This window comes from Macaca thibetana, chromosome 12, assembly GCF_024542745.1.
Source record: "Macaca thibetana thibetana isolate TM-01 chromosome 12, ASM2454274v1, whole genome shotgun sequence".
Taxonomy (NCBI): domain Eukaryota; kingdom Metazoa; phylum Chordata; class Mammalia; order Primates; family Cercopithecidae; genus Macaca; species Macaca thibetana.
In genome coordinates this window covers 40,347,225-40,366,979 of record NC_065589.1, presented here as the reverse complement: position 1 = coordinate 40,366,979, position 19,755 = coordinate 40,347,225, and the positions used below count along the sequence as shown (strand labels likewise).

Sequence of the window (19,755 nt, the reverse complement as noted above, 5' to 3'; positions counted from 1 at the left end):
CCAGTGCTAATGAGCTCCATGTGTTAAGAGTGGGTGATTCGAGGGTCGGGCGCGGTGGCTCGTGCCTGTAATCCCAACACTTTGGGAGGTGGAGGCAGGCAGATCACCTGAGGTCAGGAGTTCGAGACTGGCCTGGCCAACATGTTGAAACCCCATCTCTACTAAAAATACAAAACTTAACTGGGCATGGTGGTGTGTGCCTGTAATCCCAGCTACTCAGGAGGCTGAGGTGGGAGAATTGCTTGAACTTGGGAGGCAGAGGTTGCAGTGAGCAGAGATCAAAGCCACTGAACTCCAGCCTAGGCAACAGAGTCAGACTCCGTCTCAAAAAAAAAAAGAGTGGGAAAGTCCCTGATGCGCAGTGGAGGCAGCTCCTTAAATGATGAATGGGCGGGGCACGGTGGCTCACGCCTGTAATCCCAGCACTTTGGGAGGCCGAAGTGGGTGGATCACCAGGCCAGGAGTTCGAGACTGGCCTGGTCAACATGGTAAAACCCTGTCTCTACTGAAAATACAAAAATTAGCCTGGCATGGTGGCGGGTGCCTGTAATCCTAGCTACTCGGGAGGCTGAGGCAGGAGAATTTCTGGAACACAGGAGGTGGAGGTTGCAGTGAGCTGAGATTGCGCTATTGCACTCCAGCCTGGACAACAAGAGTGAAACTCCATCCCCCCCAAAAAATAAAAATAAAATGGTGAATGAAGAAAGTAAACGTCTATGAAGTATGGAACAATGATGGTGCATTGGAGAAAAATAGTTTCTCCTGCCCCCTTATGTCCCTCCCTTCTTTGGAAGCTGGAAAAGAAGCTGCCAGGGATGAACGCCTTTGCTTCTCCTCATCCTTGGAAACCATTAAAACTGCATCTGAATCTTTGCTGCACTCCTAGAGTATGGACTGGAAAATAGCCCAGAGGTGTCAAAATCCTGACTTTGATTCACAAGCATGCTTGAAAGAAAAGAGAAAGGAAGGAAGGAAGGAAAAGAGAAATTGTAGCTATGACCTAACCATAGCCAAAAAAATCTCTTTGACTTCCAGTGGTTTGGTGTTAATGGAAGCCTTTTGTCTTCAGCACTTTGTGCTTGTGCTGCCAAGCGGAGGAAGGGAAAGTGCAGAAAGCTCTGTCTGCATAATCATGGGCTTGCTGGCCCTCCCCAAATCCAGAGCCACATGAAGGCTCACCCTCCTGGCTCTGGGAGCCCTAGGCTAGCTTGAGAAATCAGTGGGAAAATGTTCCTTCAGATGTCAAATCCACCTTCTCTCAGAAAAGGACAGATAAATAAAGCCGTAGGCAAGGACAGGCAGGCCCTTAGGTTGCTTATGCGAGCATTCTAAAAATCTCTTTATCAATGCTTAGCCTAGATTTGGTAGACCAAATGCTAATATGTTTTGCCCTAAAACACAATTTATAAAATTAAGAGATCCTTTTCCAGGGGACCTCAGCCTCATGGCCTCTGTATCTCTTGTTAGGACCACTTTCTTTTTTTTTTTGAGACAGAGTCTCGCTCTGTCGCCCAGGCTGGAGTGCAGTGGCCGGATCTCAGCTCACTGCAAGCTCCGCCTCCCAGGTTTATGCCATTCTCCTGCCTCAGCCTCCTGAGTAGCTGGGACTACAGGCGCCCGCCACCTTGCCCAGCTAGTTTTCTGTATTTTTTAGTAGAGACGGGGTTTCACCGTGTTAGCCAGGATGGTCTCGATCTCCTGACCTCGTGATCCACCCATCTTGGCCTCCCAAAGTGCTGGGATTACAGGCTTGAGCCACCGCGCCTGGCCTAGGACCACTTTCAAGGAGGAATAATTTACTCAAAAGTGCATTTTAGGCTGGGCATGATGGCTCATGCCTGTAATCCCAGTACTTTGGGAGGCTGAGGCAGGCAGATCACCTGAGGTCAGGAGTTCGAGACTAGCCTGACCAACACGGAGAAACCCCATCTCTATTTAAAAAAAGAAAACCAGGCCGGGCATGGTTGCTCATGCCTGTAATACCAGCACTTTGGGAGGATGAGGCAGGCAGATCACAACGTCAGGAGATTGAGACCATCCTGGCTAACACGGTGAAACCCCGTCTCTACTAAAAATATAAAAATTAGCCGGGTGTGGTGGCGGGCGCCTGTAGTCCAGCTACTCGGGAGGCTGAGGCAGGAGAATGGCGTGAACCCAGGAGGCGGAGCTTGCAGTGAGCTGAGATCACGCCACTGCACTCCAGCCTGGGCGACAGAGTGAGACTCCATCTCAAAAAAATAAAAAAATAAAAAATAAAAATAAAATTAAAAAAAATTAGCTGGATGTGGTGGTGGATGCCTGCAGTCCCAGCTACTCAGGAGGCTGAGGCAGGACAATCACTTGAACCCAGGAGGCAGAGGTTGCACTGAGCTGAGATCATGCCACTGCACACCAGCCTGGGCGACAGAGTGAGACGATCTCAAAAAAAAAAAAAAAAAAAGCATTTTATCCTGTGGTTCCCTCCAAATAATTACCTTTTCTCCCATTTTCTATAAGAATTATTTAAATAACCTTTTTATTTTGGAATACTAGATTTACAGAAACGATGCAAAGATAGTACAGAAAGTTCCATATACCCCTTGTTCATTTTCTCTTGTTAACACATTACTATGGTACATTTGATTCCATTTAAGAACTGACATTGTTTGTTACTATTAACTAAACTTGGCACTTTGCTCAGATAGTTTTTCCCTAATGACCCTTTTTCTGTTCCAGATTCCATCCAGGATACCACATTACATTTATTCATCATGTCTGGTCAGATACTGTGTAAAATGTCCCTCAAATTTGGTTTGTCTGGTGTTTTCCTCACATGTAGATTGGGATTATGGGTTTTTAGAAAGAATACCTGAGAGCTGAAGCACCCTTTTCATCGTGTCAGGGCAGATGACATACACATGGCATCAATGGTAAAGTTAACCTTCACTGCTTAGTTAAGGCAGAGTTTGCCAGCTTTCTGCATTGTGAAGTTCCTGTTTCTCCCTTTCTGTAATCTATTCTTTGGAAGCAACTCCCACTAAGTTTAGCCTACCTTCAAAAAGGTAGAAAGGGAATTGGGAGGGAATTAAGCTCATTTCCTGGAAAAGGGAGTATTTACAGATGTTATTACTGTTATTATTTTAAAATTCAGACAAGGTCTCATTCTGTCACCCAGGCTGGAGTGCAGTGGCACCAACTGCAACCTCCACCTCCCAGGCTCAAACAGTCCTCCTGCCTCAGCCTCCCAAGTAGCTGGGACTGCAGGCATGCATCACCCTGGCTATTTTTTTGTTTTTAGTAGAGAAGGGGTTTCACCATGTTGTCCAGGCTGATCTCCAACTCCTGAGCTCAAGCGATCCTCCTACCTCAGCCTTCCAAAGTGCCAGGATTACAGGCATGAGCCACCGTGCTCAGCGGGAGTATCTACTTTTTTTTTTTTTTTTTGAAACGGAGTCTCGCTCTGTTACCTAGGCTGGAATGCAATGGTGCGATCGTGGCTCACTGCAACCTCCACCTCCCGGGTTCAAGTGATTCTTCTGTCTCAGCCTCCCGAGTAGCTGGAACTACAGGCATGCACCACCAGGCCTGGCTAATTTTTGTATTTTTAGTAGAGATGGGGTTTCCCCATGTTGACCAGACTGGTCTCGAACTCCTGACCTCAGGTGATCTGCCCACCTCGGCCTCCCAAAGTGCTGGGATTACAGGCATGAACCACTGTGCCCAGCCAGACCTACATATATTAAATGGGATTATTCTGTCTGAAAAATTAGTTTATTCTTCTCGACTAATTTTTATTCATTAATGGCTGGGTGCAGTGGCTCACACCTGTAATGCCAGCACTTTGGGAGGCCAAGGCAGGTGGATGGCTTTTAACTCAGGAGTTTGAGACCAGCCTGGGCAACATGGTGAGACCCCTGCCTCTATTTTAAAAAGTACAAAAATTAGCCAGGCATTGGTGGCTTGCACCTGTAGTCCCAGCTACACAGGAGGCTGGAGAATCCCTTGAGCCCAGGAGGCTGAGGTTGCAGTGAGCTGAGATTGTGCCACCTGGGTGACAGAGTAAGACCCTGTCTCAAAAAATAAAATAAAATAGAATAATAATTTTTATTCATTAATGTATTTATATCAGCCTGAACTCATATTTACAGTAGGCCTGTGGTATCCATGGATGGGTTCTGTACCATAGATTCAACCAACCATGAATCAAAAAAACATTAAAAAAAAAACAGAAAATGAAAAATAACAATGTGACATTTAAAACTAATATGCATTTTTGCCGGGCGCGGTAGCTCACGCCGGTAATCCCAGTACTTTGGAAGGTCAAGGCAGGCGGATCACCTGAGGTCAGGAGTTCAAGACAAGCCTGACCAACATGGAGAAACCCCATCTCTACTAAAAATACAAAATTAGCTGGGCGTGGTGGCGCATGCCTCTAATCCAAGCTATGTGAGGCTGAGGCAGGATAATTGCTTGAACCCGGGAGGCGGAGGGTGCAGTGCACCAAGATCGTGCCATTGTACTCCAGCCTGGGCAACAAGAGTGAAACTCCATCTCAAAAATAAATAAATAAATAAATAAAAACGAATATGCATTTTTAAAACAACACAGTATAAATACTATTTACATAGCATTCACATTGTATTCGGTATTGTAATTAATATATAGATGATTTAAGGTATAAAGGAGCATGTGCATAGGTTATATGCAAATACTACACTATTTCATTTCAGGGACTTTAGCATCCTTAGATTTGGTATTCCTGGGGGTCCCAGAACCAATCCCCAATGAATACCAAGGGACAACTATACTCATTTTATACTTTGGTTTATAATCCAATACTATGTTGTTTATTTTGTTATTCATATTGTTCCAATTTTAACCATCAGGAGCTCTTCCAAGTTGGTCCTTTGACATGCACATCTCTTTGACATGCACACCTTATTATAAAATATTAAAAATATAGAAATGAAAGATAATCACTTATCTTTGGAGGCACTTTATTTTTAATGTTACATACATGGGGATGCACTCAGTGTCTCATGCTTGTAATCCCAGCACTTTGGGTAATCCCAGCACCCGGTTAATTTTGTATTTTTAGTAGAGACGGGATTTCTCCATGTTGGTCAGCCTGGTCTCGAACTCCCGACCTCAGGTGACCTATCCACCTTGACCTCCCAAACTGCTGGGATTATAGGCATGAGCCACCACGCCCGGCCATATATATATATATACACACACACATATACACATATATACACACACACATGCACACATACATATATATGCATATACACACACACACATATATGTGTGTGTATATATATATATATATATATTTTTTTTTTTTTTGGATGGATTCTTGCTCTGTCACCCAGGCTGGAGTGCAGTGGCTCGATCTCCACTCACTGCAACCTCCGCCTCCCAGATTCCAGCAATTCTCTGCCTCAGCCTCCCAAGTAGTTGGGATTACAGGCACCCGCCACCACGCCTCGCTAATTTTTGTATTTTTAGTAGAGATGGGGTTTCACCATGTTGGCCAGGCTGATCTCGAACTCCTGACCTCATGATCCACCCGCCTTGGCCTCCCAAAGTGCTGGGATTGCAGGCGTGAGCCACTGCGCCCGGCCCACTTACCAATATATTGTTAGATCTTTCCCATGTCACTATATACATTTTTTTTTCAAATGCAAACAGTCTTTATTATGAGAAAGCAGTGTTATCTAGAAAAGTCACACACCAGTTTCTTTCTAATACAATGACAAAGCAGGTTTCTTAAATAATTTACAGAGAGCAGAAATTGCTCTTGAATAGGGCTACCCCTCCTGGCACACCCACAGTGCTCTGCATTGAACATATACAGAGGTACCAGTGAGTCCAGGGTCTTAAGCCTGGAAATATCTCCTATACCTTCCTCCGAGTCCCTGGTAGGGAAAGCAGGGATGAGAGTGGGACCCCCAAGAGCCTTGGCACTGGAAACACAGCGGGTGAGTGACTCTGCAGATGACTCCCCCAAAACCAGGCACCTGGGTGCACAGCTAAGAGCTCTGTAACATCTGATGCTAGCACTTCACGTTATAGATGAGTCAAATACAAGGCTCAAGGTCAAGTGTATGATGAGTTTCTAAGCTCAAGAGTCCCCTGAGAAATTCTCCCACCTCTGCAAGGTCTTCCCAAGACACTCTTAAGGCTGTGGCAGACAGTCACTGATGTATCCAGATGTGGCCGGAGCAGGGGAGGCTCTGGACCCCTTGTTAGTCAGGTCCTTGTTAGCAGTGGCCCAGGGGTACTGACGACTCCTGGGGGCTTCCTCCAGGAAGCTCATGGGGAAGCACAGACACCTTGGGTATGAAGCCTTGGCGATCAGACAGGGCTTGTTTCCTGCAGGCCACTTCCTCAGCTATGAATGAGAGAGAGGATGTCAGCACCACTCTCTTCCGCCATAATGGCTTCATCTAGCTTTTGGGACAGCTTCTAGAAATGCTGAATTCCTGCCCCCATAGGCTCTAGGTCACTGTCAGACTGGCTGGGAGAGCAAAGGGGCTATGCTGAGGAGTAGGGGCTCCAGAAGGCAGCCTCCCACGTCGACCGCCATAATGGGTAGGCATGGGAGCCTATCTGGGCAGAGAGGTCATGATGCTCCTTTTCCCAGAGGTCTGTGGCTCGTGGGCAGGGGCGTCTCCAGACAGCTGGGTGCTCTTCTGGCTCAGGCTGTGAGTTGGGGATCCACTGCCCTTCTGTGCCCCTCTCTTCCTTCTCCTGGGCTTCACTTGGATCGCCACCAGCCACTTGGTGCCACTTTGGCAGGACTCCTGGATTCTCTGGGACATGGCACCCAAGGCACTCTTAGCTGAGTGAGCTATAGCCTGGAAGCCCTGCTACCCTGGCTCTGGGGTTTCCAGGCATTTCCAGGAAAGGCCTGCGCAGAAGTTGAGGTTGATGGCTCTCAGGGTCAGCCTCCTTTGGAACTGTCTGCACAGAGACCCCAGGGCCCACGTGGAGTTATCCTGATGGCTGGCTGGCCACAGGCTGCAGCTCCTTGCTGTCCTCCAGCTGCTCCTGGTGCTGGAGAGATCTCCAGTGCATAGAGGTCCCCATTCTCTGCCACCGAGAAGCCATCTGCCTGGCCAAGAGTGTTCTCTGCCCACTAGACCCCAACACGACCAATGCCAGTCACAACCCAAGCACAGCTGCTCCTCAACCACTGCCCACTATATACATTTAATGGATATTTAACTCCCTTTCTACTGTTTTTTTGTGATTATAAACATCCTTGTATATATTTAAATCATTACTTTGTGCCATAGCAACTAAACCAAGCTTGTTTCCAGACTGCAAATTCCAGCTTCCTAAGTCTTTACTGAAATAATTCAGCATGATTTTTAAATGCACTTACAGTGCCGACCTTATAGCCTGCATCATGGTAAAAACCAAAGCAGCTGAAGAATGATTCCTGCTTATGATGTAAAAATGGAGGCAGAAGACATAAATCTAAGGCAATATATAATTTAATATGACAAAATTATGATATAGAGGGTATGTAATTGCTGAAGGAATTCCAAAGAAAGAAAAATAAATTCTGACTTAGCTAATGTTGGTGTCACATAATCAGTTTATATGTGGCAAAGACTGTTGGTGCTCACCAGTGATTGTATTCTTTTCTTCTTCCTGGCCTACAACCAGAGTCCCTCTTCCAGCCTCCAGTGCAGTTAGGTGGGACCATGTGACTGTGCTAGCCCGTGGAATGTGAGCAAGAGTGGTGGGCACCACTTCTAGGTCCATAAAAACCTCTCAAGCACAATCCTCACTCTTTGGCCATCCCTTCTCTTGCTGAATGGAGATGACAAAGAAAGGGACAAAGAAAAGGGTGGAACCACAAGATGGAAAAAGCCTTTGTCCTTGAGTAATCATATGGAGCAAGACCCCTTCCCTTATGCTACCTCCTTCTCCCACCATCCCCTCTCTCTCCCTTCTTACTTCTTTCCCTCTCTCTTCCTTCCACTCCCCATACCCTTCCAGCAACCCACATTGGACTGTGAACAAGAGAAATACACTTTTATTATGTTAAACTACTGGAATCGCAGGGTTTATTTATTACAGAAGCTGGAATTATTTAACCTATCTAACATACAATGGAATAGACCTATGGGGGGTTTATTTACCTGAAATGCCCTTCTTCTTGAGAACATTTCCCCTTCTTCAAAAATGGAAGTGGGTCTGTATAATGAAGAATTAACTTAACCCTGGCCAGGTGCAATATGGCTCATGCCTATAATCCCAGCACTCTGGGAGACCAAGGCAGGTGGATCACTTGAGGTCAGGAGTTCGAGACCAGCTTGGCAAACATGGAGAACCCCGTCTTTACTAAAAATACAAACAAATTTGCTGGGTGTGGTGGTGCACCACTGTAATCCCAGCTACTTGGGAGGCTGAGGCAGGAGAATCATTTGAACCAAGGAGGCAGAGGTTGCAGTGACCCAAGATCACACCACTGCACTCCAGCCTGGGCGACAGAGCAAGACTCTAGCACAAAACCACCCAAAGAGAGGCCTGGCCTTTGCCCTCGGCTAGAGGGGAGGTGACCTCCAGGCCCCAGAAATGTCCTTTGTGATAGGAGTGTCTGTTTGCTTGGCGTTCTGGCTAGTGGGCAGTCTAACAATGGGATTTAGGCTCTGGGTCATGCTGTTTCAGTTCTAACCTCTGGAGGAACTGGAGGCTAAAGGTACTAACATGACTCTGGGAGAGGAGTATACTCAAGGGCAGCCACAAAAGCAGTGTGTGATCGAGCCCCAGTAAAAACTCTGCAGACCTCAGACTCAGGCTCCAGTGAACTTCCTTGGTTGGTAATGCATGTGTGTATTGTCACACATCGTGACCAGGAGGAGATAACACTGTCCATGACTCCACAGGCAGAAGATGACCAAAGTACTACACATGAACCTCTCCTGGACTCTGTGCTATGTGTCTCTTCCTTTGGCTGATTTTAATTTCCATCCTTTCTCTATAATAAACAGTAACTGGGAGTATAACCGTTTTCAGTGACTTCTGTGAGTCTTTCTAGAGAATTGTCAAACCTGGGGTGTTTTGAGGAAACCCCTGAACTTGCAGCTGGTGTCAGAAGTAGGGGTAATCTTGTGGGGACTGTTCCCTCCAACCTCACAGTTTGGCTAACCCTGAGTACAGCCCTATAGTTAAATTTACACTATGTGAACTGTCTTCCTTGGCTGTGGCTAATTGGACTAGATAATGGGTAAACACTCAACTCAAGACAAATCAATAGGCCGGGCGTGGTGGCTCACGCCTGTAATCCCAGCACTTTGGGAGGCTGAAGCGGGCGGATCACGAGGTCAGGAGATTGAGACTATCCTGGCTAACACAGTGAAACCCCGTCTCTACTAAAAATACAAAAACAAAAAAAAATTAGCTGGGCATAGTGGCCGGTGCCTGTAGTCCCAGCTACTTGGGAGGCTGAGGCAGGAGAATGGCGTGAACCCGGGAGGCAGAGCTTGCAGTGAGCCGAAATCACGCCACTGCACTCCAGCCTGGGCAACAGAGTGAAACTCTGTCTCAAAAAAAAAAAAAAAAGACGAACCAATAAGCATCTTCTGGACATTTGGACTAAGATCTAATATGTTTCTATTAAGTGCTTGAACCAAAATGTCATGAAACTTAAAATATATCTGTGGCCCTTTCTCACTAAGAGCATAGAGAGGGCTGGGCACGGTTGCTCATGTCTGTAATCCCTGCACTGGGAGGCCAAGGCAGGCAGATCACCTGAGGTCAGGAGTTCAAGAGCAGCCTGGCCAACATGGTGAAATGCCGTCTCTACTAAAAATACAAAAAATTAGCTAGGCATGGTGGCATACACCTGTAATCCCAGCTACTTGGGAGGCTGAGGCCGGAGAATTGCTTGAACGCAGGAGGCAGAGGTTGCAGTGAGCAGGGATCGCGCCATTGCACTCCAACCGGGGCAACAAGAGTGAAACTCTGTCTCCAAAACAAAAATAAATAAAGGAGCACAGAGAGGCAGAGGAAGCTACAAAAATAGAAGGAAAGTGAACAAATGGGAGACCACATGGTTCCAGAGAGACACAGAGATGGCATGGACTAAGTGGCTGTCATGATTCTTGATACCTTTCTAGTTTCTGGTTCCAGTTCCTCCTGAGCCCTGACTACTTCCTATCCCTGTATCTTTATAATAAATTATCTCCTAGGAATGTCTCTCCTGCTTGCAGTGAAAAAAGCCAGCTGGGCACTATGGGTCAAGACCAGCCTAGGCAACAGAGTGAGATCTTGACTCTGCAAAAAATTTAAAAATTAGGCAAGCGTGGTGGTGCACACCTGTAGTCTCATCTACTGAGGAGGCTGAGGTGGGAGTATCGATTGGAGCCCAGCAGATGGAGGTGGCAGTGAGCTACGAACGCAGCACTGCACTCCAGCCTGGGCAAGAGTGAGATCCTGTCTCAAAAAAAACAAAAAATGAAAGAAAATAGCCTGAATTAAGATTATATATAAATTTTTTGAGACAGAGTCTCACTCTATTGCCTAGGCTGGAGTAAGGTGGCACAATCTTGGCTCACTGCAATCTCTGCCTCCTGGACTCAAGCAATCCTCCTGCCTCAGCCACCTGAGTAGCTGGGATTACAGGTGCCCGCCACCACGCCCAGCTAATTTTTGTATTTTTAGTAGAGATGAGGTTTCACCATGTTGGCCAGGCTGGTCTCGAACTCCTGACCTCAAGTGATCCACCTGCCTTGGCCTCCCAAAGTGCTGGGATTACAGGCATGAGTCAACACACCCAGCCAAGATGCTACATATTTTCAAAGTGCTTTGCATATAATATGAGGCAATAAAGTATACAGGGAAAAAGTGCCAAATCTGTGCTCTAGACCTGCTCAGCCACTTTCATGTTCTTAAGCCTTTGACACCTCTCTGGGCCTCAGTTTTGTTTTTTTTTTTTCTTCTTTCCTTTTCTTTCTTTTTTTTGAAATGGATCTCATTCTGTTGCCCACGCTGGCATGCAGTGGCACAATCATAGCTCACTACAGCTTCGAACTCCTGGGCTAAAGGGATCATCATCACATCTCAGCCTCCTGAGTAGCTGGGACTACAGGTGGGTGCCACCACGTTGGTTGGGACTTAGTTTCATTATCTGTAAAATGCAGGGTGGTCCTAGATGGTATCTAAAGGCAGTTACACTTCTAATTTTCTTTAATTAAATTTCATGTGATTCTCACTCTAACCACATGAAGTCAGCAGAACAAATATTATCTCTCTTTCACAGATCTGCTAATCGAGTCCTCAGAGATAAGTCTGAACCCAAGGGAAATGAGACCTAAAAGCATCCCATGGGCTAAGGATGGAGTGGTGGAGCAGTGTAGAAGAATGTGGGGCTTTAAACATTCATTCTTTCTGAAAAATAAAGGGAAACTCAAATGAGAGATCCTACCTTGCAAAAAAATGTTTTATCTTTCTCTAAACCTACTATACACACAATGACTTCAGCACTATTTTTATCAGACAAAATCATACCAGTGTGAGCCAAGAAGTCCTAAAAGGAATAATAAATCATACATAGGCAGTTGCAGCCAGAATTATCCTAATCTAGGGATAATTCTGTCCAATAAAGTTAAAGGATTGCCTTGAAGTTCCAGAGCATGTTAGCAGTAGAGCTAGACAGAAACCCAGCCTTCTATCCCCAGGACTGGGCACCCTACAATGTTAAAAGGCTGCAGGGGTAAGGCCACAGTTGAGGACATCTCAATTTTCCCTTGGTAGCTATTCATGACCGATGCAAAGCCCTAGAGTCACTGTAAGCTTTGCCACACAACTCTGCCATGTAATACATTTTTTACAAAGGCAAGCAACCTCTTTGAAGTTCTTTCTTCTTCCCTCCCTCCCTGCTTTTTCTCTTTCTTTTCTTTTTCTTTCTTCTTTCATTCTTTCCTTTCTTTCTTTTTCTTTCTTCTTTTCTTTCTTTCCTTCTTTCTCTTTCTTCTTTTCTTTCTTTCCTTCTTTCTCTTTTTTCTTTCTTTCCTTCTTTCTTTCTTTCACACGCTCTCTCTCTTTCTTTCTTTCTTCTTCCTCTTTCTTTTTTTGTTTTTTGAGACAGAGTCTCGCTCTATTGCCCAGGTTGGAGTGCAGTGGTGCGATCTCAGCCCACTGCAACCTCTGCCTCCCAGATCCAAGCGATTCTCCTGCCTCAGTCTCCCAAGTAGCTGGGATTACAGGCGCCCACCACCATGCCCACCTAATTTTTTGTATTTTTTAGTAGAGATGGGGTTTCGCCATGTTGGTCAGGCTGGTCTTGAACTCTTGACCTCAGGTGATCCACCCGCCTCGGCCTCCAAATGTGATTACAGACATGACCCACCATGCCTGGCCTCTTTCTTTCTCTCTTTTTCTTTTTCTTTTCTTTTCTTCTCTTTTCTTTTCATTTCTTTCCTTTCTTTCCTTTTCTTTCTTTCAACAGTGTCTTGCTCTGTCGCCCAGGCTGGAGTGCAGTGGCGCCATCGCAGCTCACTGCAGCCTCAACCTCCCAGGCGCAAGCTGTCCTCCCACCTCAGTCTCCCGAGTAGCTGGGCTAATTTTTGTATTTTTTGTAGAGATGGGGTCTTACTATGTTGCCTAGGCTGGTCTCAAACTTCTGGCCTCAAGTGATCCTCCCACCTCAGCCTCCCAGATTGCTGACATTACAGGCATGAGCCACTATGCTGGGCCAGACTCTTTACTTTCCACACTTCTCCCCAATTTGATCATTCAAACCTGTGTGCTGAATGATGCCTTCGGAAGGTTGAATATTTTATCTGCTAAATGCTTCTCTTAGCTAGGATTTGGAGTCTAGTGAGCATGGGTCAAGCTGGCAGCATTCAATGTCACCCTCCTTCGCTGATAACTCAGCTGCCTTGTGCTGAGAGAGGCACTCCACCTTGGGCCCTGAACATGCCTGCATTCTCTTGCTGAGTAGGCCAATCCACAAGACTTTCAGGCTCCTGATACCGAGCAATGTCTATAGCTACTCACACAGATATAACTAGGCCAAGGCAACTACTGTAATTACCTGTAACTGCTTGCTCCCTAGAGGGTGTGGGGATTGGCTTGTTTGCTACTTGCTCAATAAGTGCTGAGCCCTTGGCCCAGGGTTCCTCTGCTGTAATGCAAACCACTGCAGATACATGTGTCGTCTGGGCTTATTGTGTTGCCCCATTAGAACCTGAGGGCAAGGGAAACCAATGCAAATAGGCTGACACATGCTATCTGCTGTGCCATGAGTAATGAATTCCTTTGTCTCTGACCAGGGAGTGTCATGACTATTGCCAGCATCCATGAAACAATGACAGGCTAACATATTAGCTTGCAAGTGGCCTTCATAGTCCTTGCAGCCTCTTCTCCACTTGCTCCACTTTTGCACTCAACCAGTAGTCTCCCAGCCTCTGGTCCCCTGGTGCATGGGGCTACTTGACTCTTAGTATTTGCAGAGAAGCTAAGGCTGTGCAAAAGCTATGGACATCCAATCTATAGAGCCCTTAATTCGTGATTCATTCTGCAAATATTTACTAAGGACCTATGCCAGGAACTATTCTATGTGATGCAGATACAACAGTGAACAAAATAAACCAAGTGCCTTTACTTATGAAGATTGCCTTCTAGTGGAGGAGACAACCAATTAAGACAGTCTCGTCTATATATATATATACTTAAGAGTATATAAATTTTCCCAGCACTTTGGGAGGCCGAGGCGGTCAGGAGATTGAGACCATCCTGGCTAACACGGTGAAACCCCATCTACTAAAATATAGAAAAAATTAGCCAGGCGTGGTGGCGGGCGCCTGTAGTCCCAGCTACTCTGGAGGCTGAGGCAGAAGAAAGGCGTGAACCCAGGAGGCAGAGCTTGCAGTGAGCTGAGATTGCGTCACTGCACTACAGCCTAGGCGACAGAGTGAGACTCCATCTCAAAAAATATATATACATAAATTTTCTGCGTTTTTTTTTTTTTCCTTTTGAGACAGAATCTTGCTCTGTCACCAGGCTGGAGTGCAGTAGCATGATCTCGGCTCACTGCAATCTCTGCCTCCTGGGTTCAAGCAATTCTCCTGCTTTAGCCTCCCAAGTAGCTGGGATTACAGGTGTGTGCCACCACACCCAGTTAATTTTTGTTTTGTTTTGTTTTGTTTTTTTTGAGACAAAGTCTCGCTCTGTCGTCAGGCTGGAGTGCGGTGGCATGATCTCAGCTCACTTCAACCTCCACCTCCCGCGTTCAAACAATTCTGCCTCAGTCTTCCAAGTAGCTGGGACTACAGGTGCGTGCCACTATACCCAGCTAATTTTTGTATTTTTAGTAGAGATAGGGTTTCACCATGCTAGCCAGGATGGTCTCAATCTCCTAACCTCATGGTCCGCCTGCCTTGGCCTCCCAAAAGTGCTGGGACTACAGGTGCATGCCACCATGCCCAGCTAATTTTTGTATTTTTAGTGGAGACTGGGTTTCACCATGTTGGCCAGGATGGTCTCTTGACCTCAAGATTAGCCCGCCTCCACCTCCCAAAGGGATGGAATTACAGGCGTGAGCCACTGCGCCTGGCTTAATTTTTGTATTTTCAGTAGAAATAAGGTTTTACCATGTTGGCCAGGATGGTCTCGATCTCCTGACCTCGTGATCCGCCCACCTTGGCCTCCCAAAAGTGCTGGGATTACAGGGGTGAGCCACCGCGCCCGGCCTATAAATTTTCTTTAATGAGGTTACTTTACCTTTTTAATTTTAAAAAAAAGAATGTTTATTTATTTTATTTTAAAAATTTTTTTGAGACAGAGTCTTGATCTGTTGCCCAGGCTGGAGTGCAGTGGTGTGATCTCACTGCAACCTCCAGCAAAAGAGAGTGTTTAGATATTAAAGTTTTGGGGCCAGGCATGGTGGCTCCCACCTGTAATCCCAGCACTTCGGGAGGCCGAGGCAGGTGGATCACCTGAGATCAGAAGTTCGAGACCAACCTGGCCAACATGGTGAAACCCCGTCTCTACTAAAAATACAAAAATTAGGCCGAGTGCAGTGGCTCACACCTGTAATCTCAGCACTATGGAAGGCCGAGGCAAGTAGATCACCTGATGTCAGGAGTTTGAGACTTACCTGACCAACATGGAGAAACCCCATCTCTACTAAAAATACAAAATTAGGTGGGCGTGGTGGTGCATGCCTGTAATCCCAGCTACTTGGGAGGCTGAGGCAGGAGAATCGCTTGAACCTGGTAGGCGGAGGTTGAGGTGAGCCGAGATCATGCTATTGCACGCCAGCCTGGGCAACAAGAGTGGAAACTCCGTCTCAAAAAAAAAAAAAAGACCAAAAAACACCCCACAAAAATTACCTGGGCGTAGTGGTGTGCACCAATAGTCCCAGCTACTTGGGAGGCTGAGGCAGGGGAATCGCTTGAATCCAGGAGATGGAGGTTGCAGTGGGCTGAGATCTTGCCACTGCACTCCAGCCTGGGCAACTGAGTGAGACCCTGTCTCAAATAAATAAAAAAATAAATAAATAAATAAATAAATAAATGGCCGGGTGCGGTGGCTCACGCCTGTAATCCCAGCACTTTGGGACACTTAGGTGGGCGGATCATCTGAGATTCGGAGTTCAAGACCAGCCTGACCAACATGGAGAAACCCTGTCTCTACTGAAAAAATACAAAATTAGCCAGGTGTGGTGGTGCATGCCTATAATCCCAGCTACTCGGGAGGCTGAGGCACAAGAATCGCTTGAATCTGGGAGGGAGAGGTTGCAGTGAGCCAAGATCGTGCCATTGCACTCCAGCCTGGGTGACAAGCAAAACTCTGTCTCAAAATAATAATAATAATAGTAAAGTATTTTGTCCTCAGCATCCTAATTTATCCCTATAGAAGAGCCAGAGGATTCCAGGCAAGATTATATAGGAACAGTGCTCAGTAATGTGATTTGAAGAGCATCATATATGCTTTCTTATTTAAAAGTATCTCCTTTACTTGCCTCGTTTCTCTGGAGAAACCTTTACTACAAACTCCAGTCTTTGTTTGGTGGCAGTTCTACCTGCCCTCAGACTTCTCAAGGTCTCCCCTTCAAACCCTCCTACTCCTTTCACCCCCAGGAATCCTGGGGCAGCTGTTCCATATATAATATTTTCCCATCATAACATATATGTTAACCCTAAATTGGTAAGTATAAAAGATATGTGCAAAGGGGAGTGGAGATCCACAGGAGGGAATGGCAACTCTCTTAAACAAGTCTAGAAAGGGTTCACTGGGAAGGTTGCAGGATAACTGGGATTTGAAGGATGGTTAGAATTTTGCCAGGTGAAAACAAAAAGGTTTTTCCAGGGGGAGGGAATAGCATGAACTTTATTTAATTATAAAATTTTTTTTTGAAATAGAAATATTCTAGTTAAGGATGGCCGGGCGTGGTGGCTCATGCCTGTAATCCCAGCACTTTGGGAAGCTGAGGCGGGTGGATCTCAAGAGATTGAGACCATCCTGGCCAACATGGTGAAACCTTATCTCTACTAAAAATACAAAAACTAGCCGGGCATGATGGCACGTGCCTGTAGTCCCAGCTACTCGGGAGGCTGAGGCAGGGGAATCGCTTGAACCCAGGAGGTGGAGGCTGCAGTGAGCCAAGATCACCCTATCAAGACTGTTTTAATAATGATGATTCCAAAGTGAAAAAGTAACAATAGTATTTTACATTTATATAGTGTATTAGTCTGTTCTCACACTACTTATAAAGAACTACCTGAGACTGGGTAATTTATAAAGAAAAGGTGTTTAGTTGACTCACAGTTGACCCAATTTACAGGAGGGATGGCTGAGGAGTCCTCAGGAAACTTACAATCATGACAGAAGGGTGAAGGGGAAGCAGGCATAATCTTCACACGGTGCAGCAAGAGAGTGCGAAAGGGGAAGTGCTACACACTTTTAAACAACCAGAACTCTTGAGAACTCACTATCACAAGAACAGCAAGGGGGAAATCTGATTCAGGCTGGGCCGTGGTGGCTCATGCCAATAATCCCAGCACTTTGGGAGGCCGAGGCAGGCGGATCACCTGAGGTCAGGAGTTCAAGACCAGCCTGGCCAACATGGCAAAACCTCATCTCTACTAAAAAATACAAAAATTAGCCGGGTGTGGTGACAGGCACCTATAATCCCAGCTACTCGAGAGGCCGAGGCAGGGAGAATTCCTTGAACCTGGAAGGCGGAGGTTGCAGTGAGCCAAGATTGAGCCACTGCACTTCAGCCTGGGTGACACAGCAAGACTCCATCTCAAAAAGAAAAAGAAAAAGAAATCTGATCCAATCACACCATGATCCAGTCACCTCCCACCAGACTCCTCCAACACTAAAGGTCATAATTCAACATAAGATTTGGGTAAGGACACAGAGCCAAACCATATCATATAGAATTTTAGAATGTTCAATGGACATTTTTGCATTCGTTAATTTATCTGACCCTGACTGAAGTAGTTAGAGATAAAGACACTAAGACTCAAAAATATTTTGATCACTAATTCACGGATCACTCTCCTAACGAGTAAAGCTGGACTAGAATCCAGGCATCCTGATGAGATCTAACATTATTTTCCTTGTTCTTCTGGAACAAATTAACCCTCAGGGTGACATTCAGAGACTTTTAACAGAATCTACAGGAAGGGATATAGCCAATAGTTCCAGGCAAAGATTGTGAAAAAGTACAGCTTTCTGAAAAACAAAGGGCCAAACCATGTAATGTTGGATGACTGTTTTTGAATTCCCTTGATTTCCTATCAAGTTGAGTCCTGCACAGACATTGAGGTTCACCCTTTGTTTATAACTTGGCTTGAGTCACTAAAGGCAGCTAATCAGCAGCTGTAGTGCAGCCCAAACACCTGAGGGCTGATTTCTTCCCACTTCTGCTTTATGATGAAAATTTCTTGAGTGAGTGAGTGGGTGTTATTTGCTGAGAAGCAGCTTCACTGAAAAATGCCTAGCAGACAGCAAAGGAGTCCTTGTTTTTTTCTTTGTTATCTTGTTTCTTTTTCTCAAGAAATTTTGAGTAAATAAGAAGGGAAACTTAGTTGAATTTTTTTATTATAACTTGTTTGGGTTAAACTCTGTATTACTTACTTTCTTTTTTCTTTTCTTTTTTTGAGACAGAGGCTTACTCTGTCACCCAGGCTGCAGTGCAGTGGCACGTTCATGGCTCACTGCAGCCTCAACTTCCTGGTTTCAAACGATCCTCCCACTTCAGCCTCCTGAGTAGCTAGGACTATAGGCATGTGACACCATGCCTGGCTAATTTTTTTTTTTTTTTTTTTTTTTTTTTTTTGAGACAGAGTCTCGTTCTGTTGCCAGGCTGGAGTGCAGGGGCACAATCTCGGCTTACTGCAACCTCTGCCTCCCGGGTTCAAGCAATTCTCCTGCCTCAGACTCCCAAATAGCTGGGACTACTGGCATGCACCACCATGCCCGGCTAATTTTTTGTATTTTAGTAGAGACAGGGTTTCACCATGTTGGCCAGGGTGGTCTTGGTCTCTTGACCTAAGGTGATCAACCCACCTCGGTCTCCAAAAGTGCTGGGATTACAGGGATGAGCCACCGTGCCCGGGCTGGTTTTTATTTTTATTTTTTTGGTAGAAGTTTTTGCTGTGTTGCTTAGGCTGGTCTGGAACTCCTGGACTCAAGTGATCCTCCTGCCGTGGTTTCCCAAAGCGCTGGGCTTACAGGCCTGAGCCACCACCATGCCTGGATTTGATCGTTGTTTACTTCCATTTATTTTATTATAGCTTTTCCTGTTCAAACGTTTTTTGTTTGCTTTATTACAGACAGGGTCTCACTCTGTCACTCAGGCCAGAATGCAGTGGCATGATCATAGCTCACTGCAGCCTTGAATTACTGGCCTCAAGTTATCCTCCCACCTCAGCCTCCCAAAGTGCTGGCATTATTACAGGCATGAGCCACTACGACTCACTTCAAGCATCTTTTAAGTTAAAAAATTATTTAACTTAACCTCCAAATTAGGAGGTCTGCTGGAGTACTTCTCTGAATAATATTTTTCTATAAAGTGTACATGTGTACTATGAGTCCTTGAATGCATGAAGGTGTGACAGTACTTTCTATGGGACTGCATGAGAAGTACAGCTTAACTGGATATAGGATTCTTAGGTCACAATGATTTTCCCTCAAACTTCGCAGATGTTACTTCGCCATATTTTGGCACTTGGTGTTAACGTGGAGAAGTATGATGATATTTGATTCATTTTCTCTGATGTAGTCTTTTTAAATAAAGTGTCTCAATATCTGAGATTTCTTTTTTCTGTCCTTAAAATATTTAAAACTTCTGACTACTGAAGATTGGAGATTACCAAACATTTGGAAAGTACAGAAAATTTAAAAGTATAAAATTTAAAATAACCCATGAACAAATACTTCACGATAACTCTCATTAATATTTATTGGTGTGTTCCCTTCCAGTCCAGGCCAGACTATTTTAAAATAATGATGATGGATATTTAACGTATCTATTCAACGTATTTAAAATATTTTTAGAGCACTCAAAAGTTCCTCTATACACTCCAAGTGAGAAGCCTTGATGATAATGACTAACATCTATTCAGTAATTCTACATGCCAGACATTCTTCTAAACGTTTTACATGTATTAATTTAACCTTTATCATAAGCCCATGAGGAAGACAATATTTATCTTTTTTTTTGTGAGACACTGCTTTCACAGACCGTACGTATTCATACTGAAAATCAAGATCAAACGGGCTTTTGCTATTCTGCTC

At 45.3% G+C, this 19,755-nt stretch overlaps 1 protein-coding gene and 1 pseudogene across 2 annotated transcripts in view; both read right to left on the bottom strand.

Annotated features, from left to right (window-relative positions):
• SUMO1 (small ubiquitin like modifier 1) overlaps window positions 1-19,755 on the bottom strand; it is a 1,087,495-nt gene that overhangs the window by 135,624 nt on the left and 932,116 nt on the right. The gene's annotated exons all lie outside the window — the stretch shown is intronic.
• LOC126932304 (protein PIMREG-like) lies at window positions 6,373-7,095 on the bottom strand (annotated as a pseudogene).